The sequence below is a fragment of the Cupressus sempervirens genome, chromosome 6 (genome assembly GCF_028749045.1).
Source record: "Cupressus sempervirens isolate cs-2001-9-10 chromosome 6, ASM2874904v1, whole genome shotgun sequence".
NCBI lineage: Eukaryota > Viridiplantae > Streptophyta > Pinopsida > Cupressales > Cupressaceae > Cupressus > Cupressus sempervirens.
Window position 1 is genome coordinate 68,096,001 of NC_143123.1, and position 18,562 is coordinate 68,114,562.

Sequence of the window (18,562 nt, forward strand, 5' to 3'; positions counted from 1 at the left end):
TAATTAAGGGAGAAAGAAGAATTCATCATTAGAAGATCAAAAGATTGAAAGCAATAAAGAGGGAGCATGCAGAAAGAAAAAGAGAGAGATATTCTGATATTTTTTTGATCCATGACAGAAGAGAATAAGATAATAAGGATATTTTGTAACCCAAGAAGGAGTTGTTGATAGAGGGAGAAGTGTTATTCACAGATTTCTTTTTGGTATTGCCTTATTGTTTTAACCTAGATAGTTTCATAGAATAAGATGTTCATCAGATTGTTTGACTAGTTGATCAGTTTGGTTTGCCATCAATGCCAAAGAGGGAGATTGTTGACATATGAATGAAAGGATCATTTGAGTATGAGAACTGAGAATTGTTGAAGAAGTGTTTTTCAATCATTGTTTTGTCACTGATGTCAAGCCTGCTACATGTTGGTAAGACAATTTCTTATATGTTTCAAGCACTATTACTTAGTTGATTGATGAGGAGGATTTGATCAACAAGATGTAACAAAACTACCTATAGGAAAGGTTGAGTTATGATTATGTATTGAAGTGCAAGAATCAGTTAAGACAATGATAACATAATGTATTGATGATCTACTTGAGGCTACAAAATGATTGGCTACACTTAGAAAGTTTAGAAGAAAAAGGTTGGACAAAATTCATTTGCTAAGCTTGACCAAGTTGATAGAAGGTGCTGAGAAAAGTTAGTGCAAGCCGAGCAAAAAGTCAGTTGGAGCCGAGTGAAAGCAATTTCTAGTGGATGTCAAGCAAACTAATAGGTGCCAAGCAAGTTAGTAGATGTCGAGTGATTTTCAATTGATGTCATGCACTAGTAAAATCCAGTTGATGTCGAGTGATTTTACAGTAGAAGCCAAGTAACATAGTATGTGTCGAGCATTAGTAAATTGATAATGTCGAGCCATTGCATTATGATAAAGATCAAAGATTTGTCAAATAAAAGCCAACAAGTTTGTTTTCTTGGAACTTGTAAATCAAGAGGAAGATAAGATTGATGAGCTGGAGGCACAGAATATTATGAAAAACATTTTGCAGTTGAATTCAAATGGATTCTAGGAGAAGTTTCTGGAGAAGACAAGATATGGGGTAGATACATTGTATCTTACCTAATCCATTGAAAACCCTAATTTTTGAGATGGATAATGAGTAGGAAAAAGAGTTTTAATTCCCTATATGTAAGGATGTCCGGTCATGAAGCAAAGTTGGTTGGAGGTCAGAGAGTTTTTTAAAGCAAAAATCTTACAACGTGAAGGAAGAGGGTTTGTTTAATCAAGTGACCCAAGTGAAGAAGTCTGCAATGGCGAGCTAAGCAAGAAGGCTAGAAGAGGATGAATGCTTGAAGGGTAAACAAGATGTCAGAACTACAAAGATAGGAAGCCAAGTAGAGTTGAGGACTGAATAGTGATCTATAATCTGCAAGTAAGGTTGTAAGTTGTATCAGATCAAAACTCTATTCTTACTTTCTAACAATTGTATCAAATTAGGGTAAATCCTTTAGAGAAAGCTTGGCTTAATAGTCATTGGAATATCCTTTAACAAGGTGGCATTCCAAGTGAATGGCCTAAAGTCCTCTAACAAGGCTCACTTTAAACAAGGTGACTAAAATCCCTTAACTGGGTCACATTTAACAATCTGTATTGTAACCTTTGACAGGGTTGGCCTTTAATAGGGCATCACTTCAAAAGAGTGAAAAAGGAGTAGCATGTTATTGGTAGTTTTTCTCAAATTGGGTTTCCATGTTAAATCATTGTGTCAAGTGTACTAAGGGATATGTTGTGTTTTATGTTTTACATTCTTGCATGTTAATTTAACAATAACATATCAATTTTGGTTAACACACAATGAATGCATGCATGATTAAGGATGTTATATGGGTTCACTAAATTGTGAAAAGTTTTATTTTGTACATCGGCACCTTGAATAACTGATTCACCCCACCCCCCTCTCAGTTATTCTAAAAGAATTCAAATATGAACTATGTATACTGTTTTCCCTAGCAATACCTTAACACTTTGTCCTGATTTATATCTAATCATGTAGGATTAATTAAATATTCATTATGAAATCAATTTTGACATCCATTCATATTGCAATAAAAATCTATACCACTACCACTTGTAAAATATGACCCTTTAATACATTATTAATCTACCACTTATCTTAATACTTTACCGAGAGGTTTATTACTTAAGAAAACTTTAATGTTTTCACTAAATCAAATAAATGAGTAAATAAAAATTTCTATTATCAACCTTAATTAAGCAATTATCTACTATACAGCACTTAATGTATTACTTCAATCCTTAAGACAATATAATACTAACCCATTTAACTATCTAACTCCTACAAATTTCATTTTAAAATAATTAAATATTTAAAATGAAAACAACTTTTTTAATAAAACCTATTACTAATACTAATTTCACTAATTACTAAATTCATAATCCAATTATCATAAAAAGAAGATACATTAACTATCACTAATTTATCATCCCAACTAAGTAATCCTAACTAACAAACTCATTTCACTTTCATTTTGAAATAATTAAGTATTTAAAATGAAACAAACATTTACAAATTTATTAAATAATAACTAAACATTTAACAAAAATACAATCCTACTAAATAAAATCATTTAACTGCTAACTACCAACCCAAACTAACCCCTTCACTTTTTAAACACCTAACTCCAAACTAACTCTATCCCTTACTTCCCACTTGCCATGGGCGGCTTCCCACATGGGCACACTATCTTAAGCATTCTCCATGATGCTCAAGCCTTGGCAAGCATTCCAAGGCTCGACCTAGACAGGGTATGATGAGAATGGGAAAGCAAGTAATGTAAACAGGCAAGGGGGTAATGGTTAGACATAAGTTTTAACTCCCATCTTTGTCCAAGTAAATGCCAAGTCAACTAGGTCTATAGTACGCATGGGAAGAGGTGCATATGACATCAACATGTCTGCCAGCACCTCACGTGGGGTTTGAGGGAGAATAAAGTGCAAAGCCCAACGCATGTAAGGGGAGTAAAGAGTGTTTGGAGGAAATTTTCATTTATTACATTTGTCTTTATGCCAAGACATCATGACCACTCCACACTCTGTCTTGCATCCAAGATCACGTGGGGGGGAACTTAGGAGTTATTGGGGGGAGTAAAGATTTAAAGTTTTATAGGTGGGTGGGGATAAGATAAGGGTATGATAGAATAGGTTTATTTTTATTTATTATTTTTATTTTATAATTATATATTTCTTATTTAATAACGTGTCAAAAAGATTTAAAAAGGAATCTTACAAGAATATTCTTTGTTACTAGAAGAGAACTAAAAATTTTTCATACATAATCTAGAGAGTATTTTGGCTTTCAAATAGATCAAAATTATGTAATTCCTTTCTCTTCTAAGGTGTTAGGTTTCCCATAGAAATTTTAGTAGTGGCCTAGTGCAATAATGATTAGTTCATTTTGTTGAATGGATTTGTAGGATTAGTTTTGATGTTAAATATTGTATTTAAATTATGATTAATTTTTAAATAGTTTATAAACAATGCAATATAAGGTAACATTCATTGAATTAATGAGATTTATATTAACTAAGTTTCCAATATGCAAGGAAGATAAACATATCTAATTTGAACATTGATTTACTTTATTTTTTGAATCTAATGGTTTCAAAGCACCATGAAGTTTTCGAATGAAACTTATATAATTTTCAATACACTTAAGGGTAAGATTAAGTCTCAAAACTCATGAAAGGTCTATTGATCGCATACTTTGTTTAATACAATAACCCATATTTGCATTGCCAGATTTAAAATGTTCAACAATTGATCTATTACATATGTAATCATCAAATTACATACTTTTTAATTTCAAATTTTACAATGTGTAGGGAGAAGATATCAAAGTGGAGAAGTCTCCATGACAAAAAAACTCAATGACACCATGACGATTCTTAATCGAGTTTTTCTCCACTACAAGTTATACTCCAAGAAATCTAGAAAAACATAAAGACAACCATGGAGAGCTCGCCTCCCAACCAAGGTCTCGATGTGAGGGCACACCCCGAGCTAGGAGAACCAATAATTAACCAAATGGCATTCAAATAAAACCACAATGACACACTCAACAAATAAATCTCGTCCAAGGTATGCACAACAAGTTCCATATTGAACCAAGACTATGGAGAATGTTGATTTTTCCAAGTAGGAGATGTCAATCATGAACACAAATAATATGCATCTTTCAAGGCTACCAAATCACAATAAGCTTTCATTTATTTCTCTCCTTATTTCCTCAAATAAAATTTGTTTGTATTGACAAGTAAGAGCCCATAACACCTTACTTTCTCCCTCTCCTCAACATGAGGAGAGACTCTGCACTAACTTGGAGTCCAACTAAAGCCCTTCTCTCGTATATGGCCACTTCTTCCCTATCCAAGGGTGAGTAATGCCAACACACTGTTCAAAGATTTTCCAAAAAAAAAAAAAAAAAATGAAAAGAAAGCAAATAGAAAACTCATAAACACTCATCCCTCACATGTTACAACACAAACATGAAATACACACATGCAAGAGATCTACATAAGCAAGCAATGAATATTGAATGAAGAACATGGCAATGGAGAATGCTATGTTCACAAAGGTTATGGTAATGGATTTTTGAGATGAATTAAATCCTTCTTCCTGTTCATTTCCAAACTTGACTTCTCTAAATGTAGAGAATGGGTGAACAACCTTCAACTCTCAAAATGACCATTAAATAGGCTTCTAAACTTATCTACCCCAAATAACAATAACTCTAGACTTTGCTTAAGCCTTCTATGGTCATCCCACTTGTTCATACCATGAAGAAAACCTTTTAAGAGAGCTCTAAACTTGACTAACCTCATGGAAATGGTCCATTTTCGCACAAAGGGAAAATTGGGATATTTTAGGGATCATAAATGCTATTAGGAAATTCTAGAAGGGTGGAAAAGGTCCCCAAACCATATACAAACCAATTGGGAACTTGAATAACATTAGATTTGGCCTCTAGGATCAATTTATGACCTATACAAGTGGCTTGAATTATTTGATCTCCAAAAACCCGAAGGATGTAACATTTCAACTAAACTCTAATTAGGGTAATTAATCTAGGTTACCAACTTACTCAATCTTTGAGTAACAAGTTATATTGTTAATCCTAATTAACATGTTGATACACATACATATTATGAGTGTCAAGTGACACCATAAGATTCATTGTTACATAGCATTTGACACCTTACAAAATACAGAATGATACACACATATTAAAATTATGACACAAATTAAATACTAAACAATGAGGTCTGCATCTCTTCATTAGACTTGACCTTGGTTTCACAGATTATACATAGGGTCAATTCCTAATTATTCTATTACTTCCATGGTTAATTACCCATCTTTTTCCACCTTAGCGAAAACTGAATGAGCATGTTAGACTTGACATCTATAGACAGTATGTTATCACGACATGGAAGAATCCCCTAGGTGGGCTCTGTCCATGCATGGCCTTCTATGCTGAGCACTTTCTTGATATCCAAGACGAGATCATCTTACATCCCTATTACCTCACTCGTCGTTGGACTCATGTTCTTCACATCTCCTTGGGATCTTTTAGGGTGGGATCCCACTAGCTACATATTCAGACTGATCACCAGATTTGTAGGGAGTAAAGGATCTATTGGCTTTGTCTCCTCAAGGAGGTCGAGACCGAGTCTCACTTTATTTTTTGTTGTCCCATTTACTATGGGATCTTAAGGAGATTCTATTGTTTGTTTAGAGAGTCTTGGACTCTTCCCTCATTCTTTAGATATATTGACCAGCACTATCTTGCACTCTACCTTTAGGAGACCATGCAGCTTCACGAGCATACTATATAGCTCCAACTTTGCTCGACTTCAACCCCTACATAGCTCATCACCTCTTTCTTTAGTCCTACAATTCTTGCCTAAGGATCAAAGCAGCCTCTTTGCACTATCTCAGTTTACACCAGATCTCTGAGACCCTGCAGAGATTATACTTGGCAACGTCCCTCTAGTAGACCTTAGACGCGACTTTCCAGAGTGTCTAATTGCCCTAATGTCCACCTTTCCATTCTGGGCTACTTCTCACCTGTGAGAAGTTCTTAGCTGTTGTTATTTCCTTTTCTTAGTTCTTTTGTTGTTTTGCTTCCACATTCTTTCTACGGACACCATTTGGTGCTCTCCCTGCTAGTGTTTGCCCTTTGTACTATTTCCAGTCCCTTAGACACTCATTGGTCTCTTTGTGGACATTAATAAATTTATCTTATCTTACTTATCAACTGAATATTAGTAGCTTGAGAAAAATCACATGTATATATTTAAAGCACATTTAAATAATCAAATTGATCAAAACATTATAACTTCCATTTAAATACCTTTTTCTCATTTCTATACACAGACTTATCATTGCATAAATAAAATATTGATATATTCTGAATTCTGAATTATTTATTGAATTACATCATCATAATGCTTGTCTACACATAAAACATCAAATAACCTAATTAATCATTTTTAAAGTAAAGTACCATATAAAATAATATAAATATTGTTCAATTAATCAATAATGTCTCAACATATTGATTCATAATGTATTAAAATAAAATGTATCAGATGTGTTAGGATGGATTGGGGTGAGGCCTCACATTCTCCCCCACTAGGCATGCACTTTCTCCAAGAGTTTATTGAAAAGGTATAGGTAGACCTCATCTGTGTTTCATCCTCCCATGAAGTTATGACCTCATCATAACAATCCCACTAGAGCCTAACCTACTCCATTTCTCTCCCTTGAAGAGCTAGCATCCGTTGAGCAATAATATGAATAGACTCCAGTGCTAATTGTGTGTTCAACTCCACCTGCAAGACAACTCAATCTATAATGTGAGCCTCATTATATATATATATATATATATATATATATATATATATATATATATATATATATATATATATATATATATATTCTCTAAGTACAAAAACATGGAACATATCGTGGATGTGTGATAGGGTAGGTGGCAAGACTAGATAGTAAGCAACTGGTCCTATCCTCTCCAAAATCTCAAATGATCCAAGGAACTAAGGTGTCAACATAGAGTCCTTTTTCGAATCAGATAAGACTCTTATGTGATCACACTCTTAAGAAGACTCTGTCTCTGACTCTATACTCTAAATCAATCCTCTTCACATCAACATACTTTTTTTGTCTATCATATGCCTCTCTAAGGTGTTGTTAAATCAAAGTCACTTGTTGCTCCATCTCTTTGACTATCTAAGGACCAATAGATACTCTATCTTCAATCATGTCCCAACTTAGGGATGTCCTGCAAGGTCTTTTATATAAGACCTGATAAGGTGTTATACCTATAGAGGAATGGTATCTATTGTTATAGGAAAACTTGACAAGATGCAAGTATTCCTCCCATTTGACCTGATGGTCCATTATGTACATGCACAACATATCTTCCAATACCTTATTCACTCTCTCAGTCTAACCATCGGTTTGAGGATGATACATTGTACTAAAATTGAGCGTAGTGCTCAAAGCTACTTGTAACTCTCTCTGTAAGGATGATGTGAACAGTAAGTCTCTATCTGAGATGATCTTACGAGGGATGCCATGAAGTCTAACAATGCCCCATAAAAATACTTGAGCTATGTCTCGTGTTGTGAAAGTAGTACACATGGGTGAGAAATGGGCAACCTTAGTCAACATGTCAACCATCAATAAAATGGCATCATAACGGCAAGAAGACAAGGGAAGACCAATAATAAAATTCATATATATAGTATCTCACTTCCACTATGGAATCTCATGAGGCTGAAGAAACCCACCGGGAAGATGGTGTTCTGCCTTCACCCTCTAACACTTGATGCATCTCACAATAATACTAGCAATCTACACTCGTATGCCTAACCAATGATATAACTGCCTCAGATCTGCATATAGCTTCTTAACACTGGGGTGCGCTGCATAAGGTGCTTTGTGAGCCTCAAATACAATGAACTTGTGCAAATCCCCAATGGAAGGTACATAAATGCATCCTCTATGATGCAAAAGTCCATCAGACTCTAATGAATACTCTGAGTACTTCTCTTTTAAGGGTCTTTGAGAATGCACCAATTGACTAACCTCTGCATATAGCTCATCTTTAGAAATGATGTAGGATACACTCTCTCAAATTGATGCAAGTAGTTACAAATGAAAGGTCATGGTGCATTCTACTTAAGCCATCTGCAACTACATTCTCTTTTCCCTTGATGTAATGAGCACCAAAATCATACTCACAAAGGAACTCCATCCACCTTATTTTCCTAGTATTAAGGTTTGAATATGTAAATATGTACTTCAAGCTCTGATTGTTAGAATGAAGGCCAAATCTATGACCTAGAAGGAAGTGTCACTACCTCAGTAAAGCATGAGCAATTACTAAAAGCTCTAGGTTGTGAGTAGCGTAATTAAGTTCATGATTCTTCAACTTCCTAGACTTATAGGAAATAGGTCATCCATTGTGCATAAGGACTCCCCCTATACCATCTAAAGATGCATTTATGCACACCACAAAATCTGCAAAAGGATTTGGCACTATAAGGATTGGTGCACTCGTGAGGGCACTCTTCGGTTCCTGGAAACCTCTCTCACACTTCTATGTCCATTCATTGTTCTTCCCCTTTCTTTGAAGAGATGTAATTGGGTTACCCAATTTAGAGAATCTTGTAATAAAGCATTAGTAATATCCTCCTAATCTCATAAAACTCCTCACCTCTGTGACACTAGTAGGTGATGGCCAATCCATGATGGCCCTAATCTTTGATAGATCTACTAAGACCCCATTTCCTGATATAACATGACCAAAATAATATATCTCAGGTCGATAGAATGCACACTTCGACAAGTTTCCATACAACTGGTTTTCTCTCAACTTCTGCAACACTTGTCTTGGGTGCTCTTCATACTCCTCATCACAAGAATATATCAAAATATCATCTAGAAATAGGATTAAAAACTTATTCAAAAATGTATGGAATACTCCATTCATAAGGCTCATGAATATAGCTAGAGCATTAGTGAGGCCAAATGGTACCACTGTGAACTCGTAGTGACCATACCTCGTACATAATGCAGCCTTGTGGATATCACTCTCCACAATCCTCAACTAATGATAATCTGACTTTAGATTTATCTTTGAGAATACTTAGGTACCCTATAACTAGTTGAAGAGATTATCAATCCTAAGAAGTGGGTATTGGTTCTCAATGGTTGGTTTGTTTAATTATCGATAAACAATGCACAAATTAAGTGATCCATCATTCTTCTTCACAAAGATCATTGCTACACCCCAAGGTGATACACTATGTCGAATATACCCTTTCTTTAAGAGTTCCTCCAACTAAGTCTTTATCTCACCAAGCTCATGAGTAGTCATCCTATAAGGTGCTCTCGATACCAGCTCAGCTCCTGGCACAAGATCTATGTAGAAATCCACTACTCTAGGTAGAGGCATACCAAGGAGCTCTGAAAGAAAAACATTTGCAAACTCTTGAAGGATAGGAAAATCATCGAGGGATGGCTCTCCCTCTAAATCCTCCTCTCTATTACTAATGGTGATAGCAAAAAACTGACATCCCTTTCACATGCACCATCTAAGCTGCATAGCAAAAATCATATGAAGAGATACTGGTCCCTTCACTTTGAAGATCACTCTACAGATCTCATATTCATCTACACACTCTACCCTCATTTGTCAACAATTCATCTTGGTGTTGTGGGCATAAAGCCAATCGATGCCAAGGAAAACATCATGTGAACCCCGAGGGGTAATGTGTAGATCAAACATCATGGTCATGTCTCCAATCTAAAGCTGACAAATCTAAATCATGGGACTGACTGACACTCTGGCTCCTAAGGCTAACTCTACATCCTAAATAACATCATGTCTAACTGTCACTAGCCTGCAATGCTCCACTATAAATGGAGATATAAAGGATTCAGTAGCTCCAAAATCAAATAAAACAATAACCATAGTACCTTGTATTATACATGTGGCCTCAATAATTGTGGCCTAATGTTACTCTGGCACCACTACAAACATTGTAGGATCTACCAATACAAAAAATTGTAGGCTCTGAGGTAGCCCCTCTTTGACCATCGATTGTCTGTCCCAATGGACACTCTTTAGCTAGGTGACCCATGCCACCACAAGTGTAACACGGTCCTTAGGTATAAGCATGTACGCCATATGATTTGAACTGTTGTAGACCTCCAAACCTACTAGAACCACTGTAACCACCCTTGGAAGACTCTTAAGTCTTCATTGGTTGTGACTATGGGGCCTATGCCTTCTGATCCTGTTTAGGACCTTATGACTATCACTACTTGGTTTAAGAGACCTAATACTCCTATGATAGTTTTTTCCGAAAGTCTTCTTATGGTTTGGTTTCTACTGCTAGGACTATTGGCCCTTAGAGGACCCAGCTAAGTAGTTTTGATTCCCTTTCCAAGGGGGTTTTTGTTGCCCTAACTATTGGGTAGAATTTCAATTATGAGACCGATCCTAAGACTCATGTCTACCTCGAGTATCCTTAGTAACTAGTGTTATCTCAACCACCTATCCAAAAGTAATAGGGAAAACCAAGTGAACTACACCTTGGAGAGATAAATTAAGGCCCATGATGAAATGGTGAATTTGCAATTTCTCTTCCTTCATGTATTCAACATAAGGAAGGAGCTTGAGAAATTGACTCTCATACTAGGGCACTGTGAGGCCCTTTTGTTGTAGAGAATGGAACTCCTCTATCTGCTTTTGTTTAAGGTGCTCAGGAAGATACCTCTCAGAATCTTGCCAAAAATGTTTCTCATGTGAGGGTGTCAATCCTCACTCCTCTTATAGATTCTTACTATTGCCACTAGTTAGAAGCATTCTCCTGCAATAAATGGACTGCAAGTTTTTCCTTTAGATTACTCTCATAAGGATCTAATCCAAAGTACCTCTATAGCTCTATAACCAAGCTGTTAGGAATAAGGTGTCTCAACCTTGTATAATTCCTATTCTTATTATTTGTTTTGTAAAATGTATTTCTTGCAAATAATGTTCATGTGTCGACATCTTGAATTGTGTGTAAGGAGATCATGACTAAAATGGTTATGACAGATTCCTATGACATGTAAGAGCTATGTTAGGAAGATTCAATGATAGGTGAAGACATGTGGCAACTAAGATATTTGAGTGAAGTGCATGTTATAAGTGTTTTTAGGATTGCAAAGAGATGTGATGCAAAAAGGGTGTATTGTTGGTACTGCGAGTAGCTACTGGAGTCTTATGTTGTTGATGTTGAACTTGCATTGAAAGTGTATTGTAACCTTGTGTTAAAGATAATAGATTGTGCAGGTTCTGAAGGGGTGGGGTTGTTTTACCGAAAGGTTTTTCCCCACCGGCAAATCTTTGTGTTATGTGTTCCTTTCTCTGTCTATTTTCTATATGCATGGTTGGCTGCAATATTGTTATTTACATGATATTGAATCTGTAAGTGTAGAAGATTTTAATAGGATTTGCATCATACTTTCCTTATGAGATTAGTGTAGGAAGTTGTTTCCGCACCTAAGTTTCCTTACACAAGCCTCTACTACTGCCCTGTCTGTGAAACCCAGAAACAATAGTGGTTGGTGTCATATCAACTCCCTAGTCTCATCTCCTACATGTCTACAAAGTCTATTGGGTGGTGGCTCTAACTGATGCACCGACTTGCCCTCGTGATCGCCCTATCCCTCAACTTGCCTCGATGGGGAACTCCTACTTCTCTCTCTATCATCTGCTCTACCTCCTTTGGGTTCATGTGCTTCCCCTTTGAGAATTTATTGCTCGAGTTGTACTATGGGTGGTAGCCTCTACTGGACTACTCCAATTAGGTTTTGGAGGGCATTCAAAATATCCTAATTAGGGTTGGTGATGGTGGTGGTGGAGGTGGTCGTTGAGGTGGTGGTTCCTCCTGTTCTACTGCAACACCTACAGCTCTATGACCTCTACCTCATCGGACATTTCATGTGATGGGAGACATCCTACAAAAAATTGAAGTTTAAATAAGTTCTAATGCAATGGGTATAGGTTCCTACAGTTGAAACTGGGCTCTGATACCAAAATGTCATGCCCAAAATATCAAGGCAAAAACACACTTTTTTTTTCTAAGTTAAATAACACCATGTTTAACACATACAAATTTGAACAAGTTACGAAGGGTTTAAAAGGAGTAGAAGTGAGTACCAGTTGTGATTCAAAATGATGCATAGTTGACAACTCAGTTAAAGTGTGACATCATAAATTTGGGAAAAGCATTAGGGTTCCTTAGTTCTTGGGTTATAGTTGAATTGATATGCTTGACTAATTACCTAACTCACATTAAGTTTTGACATGATTTTATATATATTCATTTTACAAGTTAAAACTATAGGTGTACTAAACTGCATACATAGGTTGCCCTAGCAATACCTTAACACTTAATCCCAATTTATAACTAATCATGTAGGATTAAATTGTTACATTTAAATTTTCATTATTAAATCGATTTCCATAACAATTTGTATTGCAATAAAAGCCTATACCACTACCACTTATTAAATGCAACCCTTCAATGTATTATTACTCTACCACTTATCTTTATACTTTACCTAGAGATTTATTACTTAAGAAAAATTTAATGTTTTCACTAAATCAAATAAATGAGTAAATAAAAAATTATATTATCAACCTTAATTAAGCAATTATCTACTATACATCACGTGATGAATTACTTCAATCCTTAAGACAATATAATACTAACTCATTTAACTATCTAACTCCTACCACTTTCATTTTAGAATAATTAAATATTTTTAATGAAAACTTTTTTAATAAAACCTATTATTAACACTAATTTCACCTAATTACTAAATTCATAATCCAATTATCATAAAAAGAAGATACATTAACTATCACTAATTTAACATCCCAACTAACTAATCCGAACTAACCAACTAATTTCACTTTCATTTTAAAAGAATTTAATATTTAAAATGAAACAAACATTTACAACTTTATTAAATAATAACTAAACATTTAACAAAAATACAATCCTAGTAACTAAAAATCATTTAACTACTAACTACTAACCCTTTCTCTGTTTAAACACCTAACTCCTAACTAACTCTATCCCTTACTCCCCACTTGCCATGGGTGGCTTCCTGCGTGGGCACACTATCCTAAGCATTCTCCACACTGCCTTGCATTGGCAAGCATTACAAGGCTCGACCTGGATAGGGTACAATGAGAATGGAAAGCAATTTGTGTAAATGGGAAAGGGGGTAATGGTTAGACATAAGTTTTAACTCCCATCTCTACCCAACTAAATGCCAAGTCAACCAAGTCTATAGTACGCATGGGAAGAGGTGCATATGACATCATCATGTCTATTAGCACCTCATGTGGGGTTTGAGGGAAAATAAAGTGCAGAGCCCAACACATGTAAGGGGAGGAAATAGTGTTTGGAGGGAAATTATGCCAAGACATCATGACCATTCCACACTCTATCTTGCATCCAAGATAACATGGGGGGGGGGGGACTTAGGATTTAGTGGGCGAGTACAAATTTAATATTTATAGGTGGGGTGGGAATAAGGTAAGGGTAGGATAGACTAGGTTTATTGTAATTGAAATTTGTTATTTTATAATTATATATTTCTTATTTAATAAGGTGTCAAAAATATTTTAAAAGGAATCTTACAAGAATATACTCTATTACTAGAAGAGAATTAAAAAATTTCCATACATAATCCAGAGAGCATATTGGCTCTCAAATAGATGAAAATTATGTGATTTATTTTCTCTTCCAAGGTGCTAGGTTTCAAAAAGAAAATTTTATAATGGCCTAGTGCAATAATGATTAGTTCATTTTCTTGAATGGATTTGTAGGATTAGTTTTGATATTAAATTTTGCATTTAAATTTGGAGTAATTTTTAAATAGTTTATAAACAATGCAATATAAGGTAAAATTTATTGAATTAATGAAATTTATATGAACTGAGTTTCCAATATGAAAGGAAGATTAATATATCTAATTTGAACATTGATTTACATTTTTTTTTTTTGAATCTAATGATTTCAAAGCACTATGAAGTTTTCAAATGAAACCTATACAATTTTCAATATACTTAAGGGTAAGATAAAGTTTGAAAACTCATGAAAGTCGTATCAATCACATACTTCATTTAATACAATAATCCATATTTACATTCTCAGATTTAAAACGTTCAACAATTGATCTATTACATATGAAATCATAAAATTTTACAATTTTACAATGTGTAGGGAAAAGACATCAAAGTGGAGAAGTCTACATGACAACAAAACTCAAGGACAGTATGACGATTATGAATCCAGTTTTGCTTCACTAAGGATTATACTCCATGATGCAGGAGCATCCAGAGGTATAAGGGCAATCATGTGTCACCCAAAAAAAATGTACTTAGACTTAGTTTTTGTTTCATGTCTTTTCATTTTTGGATACCCATTTGGGTCAAATAAAGGTTCCAACTCTCACAGTTCAGCTATCAGTGTGCTAGAAAATCCCGAAAAAATAGGAGCATGCAATTTGGCCATCATTTTGGTGACCTAGAAGGTGTAAATTGGCCAGATGAATGTAATTGTCATTTAGAGCATTCCAGAAAAAGAATCAGGTCAAAAGGCCCCACGGTTTGAAAGTTATTGCAGTTTTTTCGAGTTTTGGAGACCTCCTAAGGATGCTTCAAAGTTAGGTTAGGGGCATTAAATGACCTCGAAAAGGGCCGAAAAATGGGGGACGAGCAAAGCTGGTCTATAGGGCTATAGAGCGCTTTGAGAGCTTTTCAAAAATGTAAACGGTTTGTCAATCGGAGCTACAGTTCAAAAGTTATGCCTTCCGGAAATTCGGTTACCATTTCTGGATTCTTCTAGATTTGCACCGACTTCTAACGCAGCTTCTGGAACCTTCTATTTGGTCGGTGGATGCCTACTAGCACTTTCTAGAATGTACTCCTAGTCCTTAACCCTCCGGGGTCTATTTAAGGAGATTTCTGGCATTGTAAAAGGCAGTTCGGAGTGGAGTTTGAGAGGAGGTACTGAAAGGAGAAATTATCTCCAAATTTATGCCATTGTAAGCCCTTAGGGCATGTTTTGAAGTTTATTTTCTCTATATTGTTTGTACTAGCTTATTTCCTCAGTTAATACAATTTCCCTTTTCTGTTGTGTCCATTCTGTTCTTGGGTTGTGTCCCCATCACTCCAAGAAATCTATAAATACATAAAGAAAACCATGGAGAGCTCACCTCCCAACCAAGGCCTTGATGTGAGGCCACACCCCAAGCTAAGACAACCATAATCGATCGACTAACATTCAGATAAAATCACAATGACACACTCAACAAACAAATCTCATACAAGGTATGCATAATATGTTTCATATTGAGTCGAGACTAGGAGAAGGTGGATTTTTCCAGATAGGAGATGCCAATCACCAACACAAATCATATGCCTTTTCCAAGGCTACCAAATCACAATAATCTTTCATTTCTTTCCCTCCTTATTTTCCTAAACAAAATTGGTTTGTATTGCCAAGTAACGGCCCATAACACCTTACTTTCTGTCTCCCCTCAACATGAGGAGGGACTTTGCATTGACCAGGAGTCCAACTAAAGTCATTCTCCCATACATAGCCACTTCGGCCCTATCCGATGGTGAGTAGTGCCAACACACCCTTCATAGATTTCTGAACAAAACCAAAAGTAAAACATGAAAAGAAAGAAAATAGAAAACTCATAAATACCCATCCCTCACATGTTACAACACAAACACAAAATACACACATGCAAGAGATCTACATAAGCAAGCAATGAACATTGAATGAAGAATATGGTAATGGAGAATCCTATGTTCACAAAGGTTATGACAATGGATTTTTAAGATGAGCTAAATCCTTCTTCCTCTTCGGTTCCAAGCTTGACTTCTCTAAATGTAGAGAATGGGTGAACAACCTTCAACTCTCAAAATGACCACTAAATAGACATCTAAACTTATCTTTTACTTAAGCCTTCTATGGTCTTCCCACTTTTTCCTACCATCAAGACAACCTTTTAGGAGAAGTGTAAACTTGACTATCCTCATAGAAATGGTCCATTTTCGCACAAATGGAAAATTGAGATATTTTAGAGGTCATAAATGCTATTAGGAAGTTCTAGAAGGCTGGAAATGTTCTTCAACCCATATACATACCACTTGGGCACTTGAATAATATTAGATTTGGCCTCTGGGATCAATTTATGACCTATACAAGTGGCTTGAATTATTTGATCTCCAAAATCCCTAAAGATGTAATATTTCCACAAAATTCCAATTAGGGTAATTAATCTAAGTTACCAACTTAATCAATCTTTGGGTAACAAGGTATATTGTCAATCCTAGTTAACATGTTGATAGACATATACATGTTACGAGTGTCATGTGAAACCATAAGATTCACTTTCCATAACATTCGACATCTTATAAAATATAGAATGATGCACACATATTAAGATTACGACACAAATTAAATACTAGACAACAAGGTCTGTGTCTCTTCAGTAGACTTGACCTTGGTTTCACAAATTGTTCATAGGGTCAATTCTTGGATTAATTTCATCATTAATTATCCTATACACTCAATTGAATATAGGTACCTTGAGAAAAATCACATTTATATATTTAAAACACATTTAAATAATCACATTGATCAAAACATTATAACTTCCATTTAAATACCTTTTTCTCATTTTTATACATAGATTTATCATTGCATAACTAAAATATTGACATATTCATAATTCTGAATCATTTACTGAATTACATCATCATAATGCATGTCTACACATAAAACATAAAATAACCTAATTAAGCATTTTTAAAGTAAAGCATCACACGACATAAAATAATATAAATAATGCCCAATCCATCAATAATGTCTCAACATATTGAGTCATAATGTGTCAAAATAAAATGTATCAGATGTGCTATGATGGATCAGAACCTAATCTCATTATTATTTTACATGGAATAATCTATTTTATAAAAAAATTAATAATTGATGTTTGTGTATATTTGGGCCGACCATACACATAGGGTATCATATTTTGATTTCATTGCTAGATCATGTTTCTTTTAATCAATTTCTTCAATTAAATTAAAAGTTAGCTTCAATTCATTTATAAATCAAATATTTTTCTTTTCTTAAAACATGGAATTTGTAAACTAAGGAGTTAAAGGATAAACTCGTTGATGCCATGATGACACTTTTTGGACCCAACGTCTTTCAAAGACTTAGGCTCCTTGAGAAAGTGGACCAAGATTTGAAATATATTAGGTACTACTACATGACCCACATGAAAAACAACCCTTGTTATAAGCGGCCCCCCTATATTCCTATTATTGAGTGGGAGAATCTTAAAATGGATGCCACTGAGGAAAAAGAAATACATGGCGGAGAAATAGTACCACCCAAGGAAAGAAAGTATGTCACAATATTAAGAATAAAATTATGTACTAATTACTCTTAATACTTAGACGATCTAACATATTTCAAACTTTAAATTGGTTGCTTGACACATCAAAGGCAACCGAAGCAAGAAAACAGAAGCACGGGCAGCATAAGCTCACCTCGGGTGGATATTCAGAGCTTGTTGCACAAATTGTAGGTATAAGTAAATGAAAAATTATATGCAAATATTTATAAATTGCAAACAATTTTGTATTTGATGAAATTGATTACAAAAAAAAATTCATGATCTAGGGCAAAAGTGTAGGCCATGGAGTTTTAAAAAGCAACTTCTCAAGAGGACAAGAAATTAGCCTATAGACAAGGTTATACAGTTGTGGTTGAACAACTCAGAGCAATGAGTGCACAAGGTTCTTCTCCTAGATCTATCGATGAGGTAAATAAGTCAATTGATTTTTATTTCAATTGAAGACTTTAACACTTATTGTATTTGATATTAAGTTCAAAAAATATAAGTCATTATATTTGAATTAAAATGAATGATTAACATTTCTAAGTATTTGTCTTGCATTTATATGTATATATTGTTGATAAATGCACTAACTATTTACATTGGATTGAAGCCTGCCAATCTTGATACACTAGCCGACCACCATGGAGGCATCAATTCGAATGTGGATCGTAGTACTAAAGGTATATATTTTCTATTCAATTTTTAATTTTTGAAATATTACTATAAGTAAACATTTTAAATTTAATTTGGTATAGTAATACAAATTTAACTATAATATGTGTTGAGATTAAGGAAACATCTTGTATTGCAGTTGCAATGGATGTAGAGGTTGTTCCTGATGAGTGTGTTGGCATTCAAGCCGACGGACAAGACAATGTGGTTGGACAAGATAAAGAGCACTACAATGTTCTTTAAAATCTTTAAAGGCTCAAATTTTTTTAATTTAACCATTTTATTTGTTATTGCAGAGG

General features: G+C 34.8%; 1 long non-coding RNA gene across 4 annotated transcripts in view; it reads right to left on the reverse strand.

Annotated features, from left to right (window-relative positions):
- The window catches only part of LOC149551164 (uncharacterized), an 83,936-nt gene that overhangs the window by 23,073 nt on the left and 42,301 nt on the right, over positions 1-18,562 (reverse strand). Inside the window, exon 3 of one of the 4 annotated variants that reach the window (XR_016352697.1) lies at positions 15,614-15,820. The exons of the other annotated variants lie outside the window; for them this stretch is intronic. This is a non-coding gene — a long non-coding RNA (uncharacterized LOC149551164). Of the gene's footprint in view, positions 1-15,613; positions 15,821-18,562 lie in introns of those variants that run through there. 4 annotated transcript variants of the gene reach the window in all.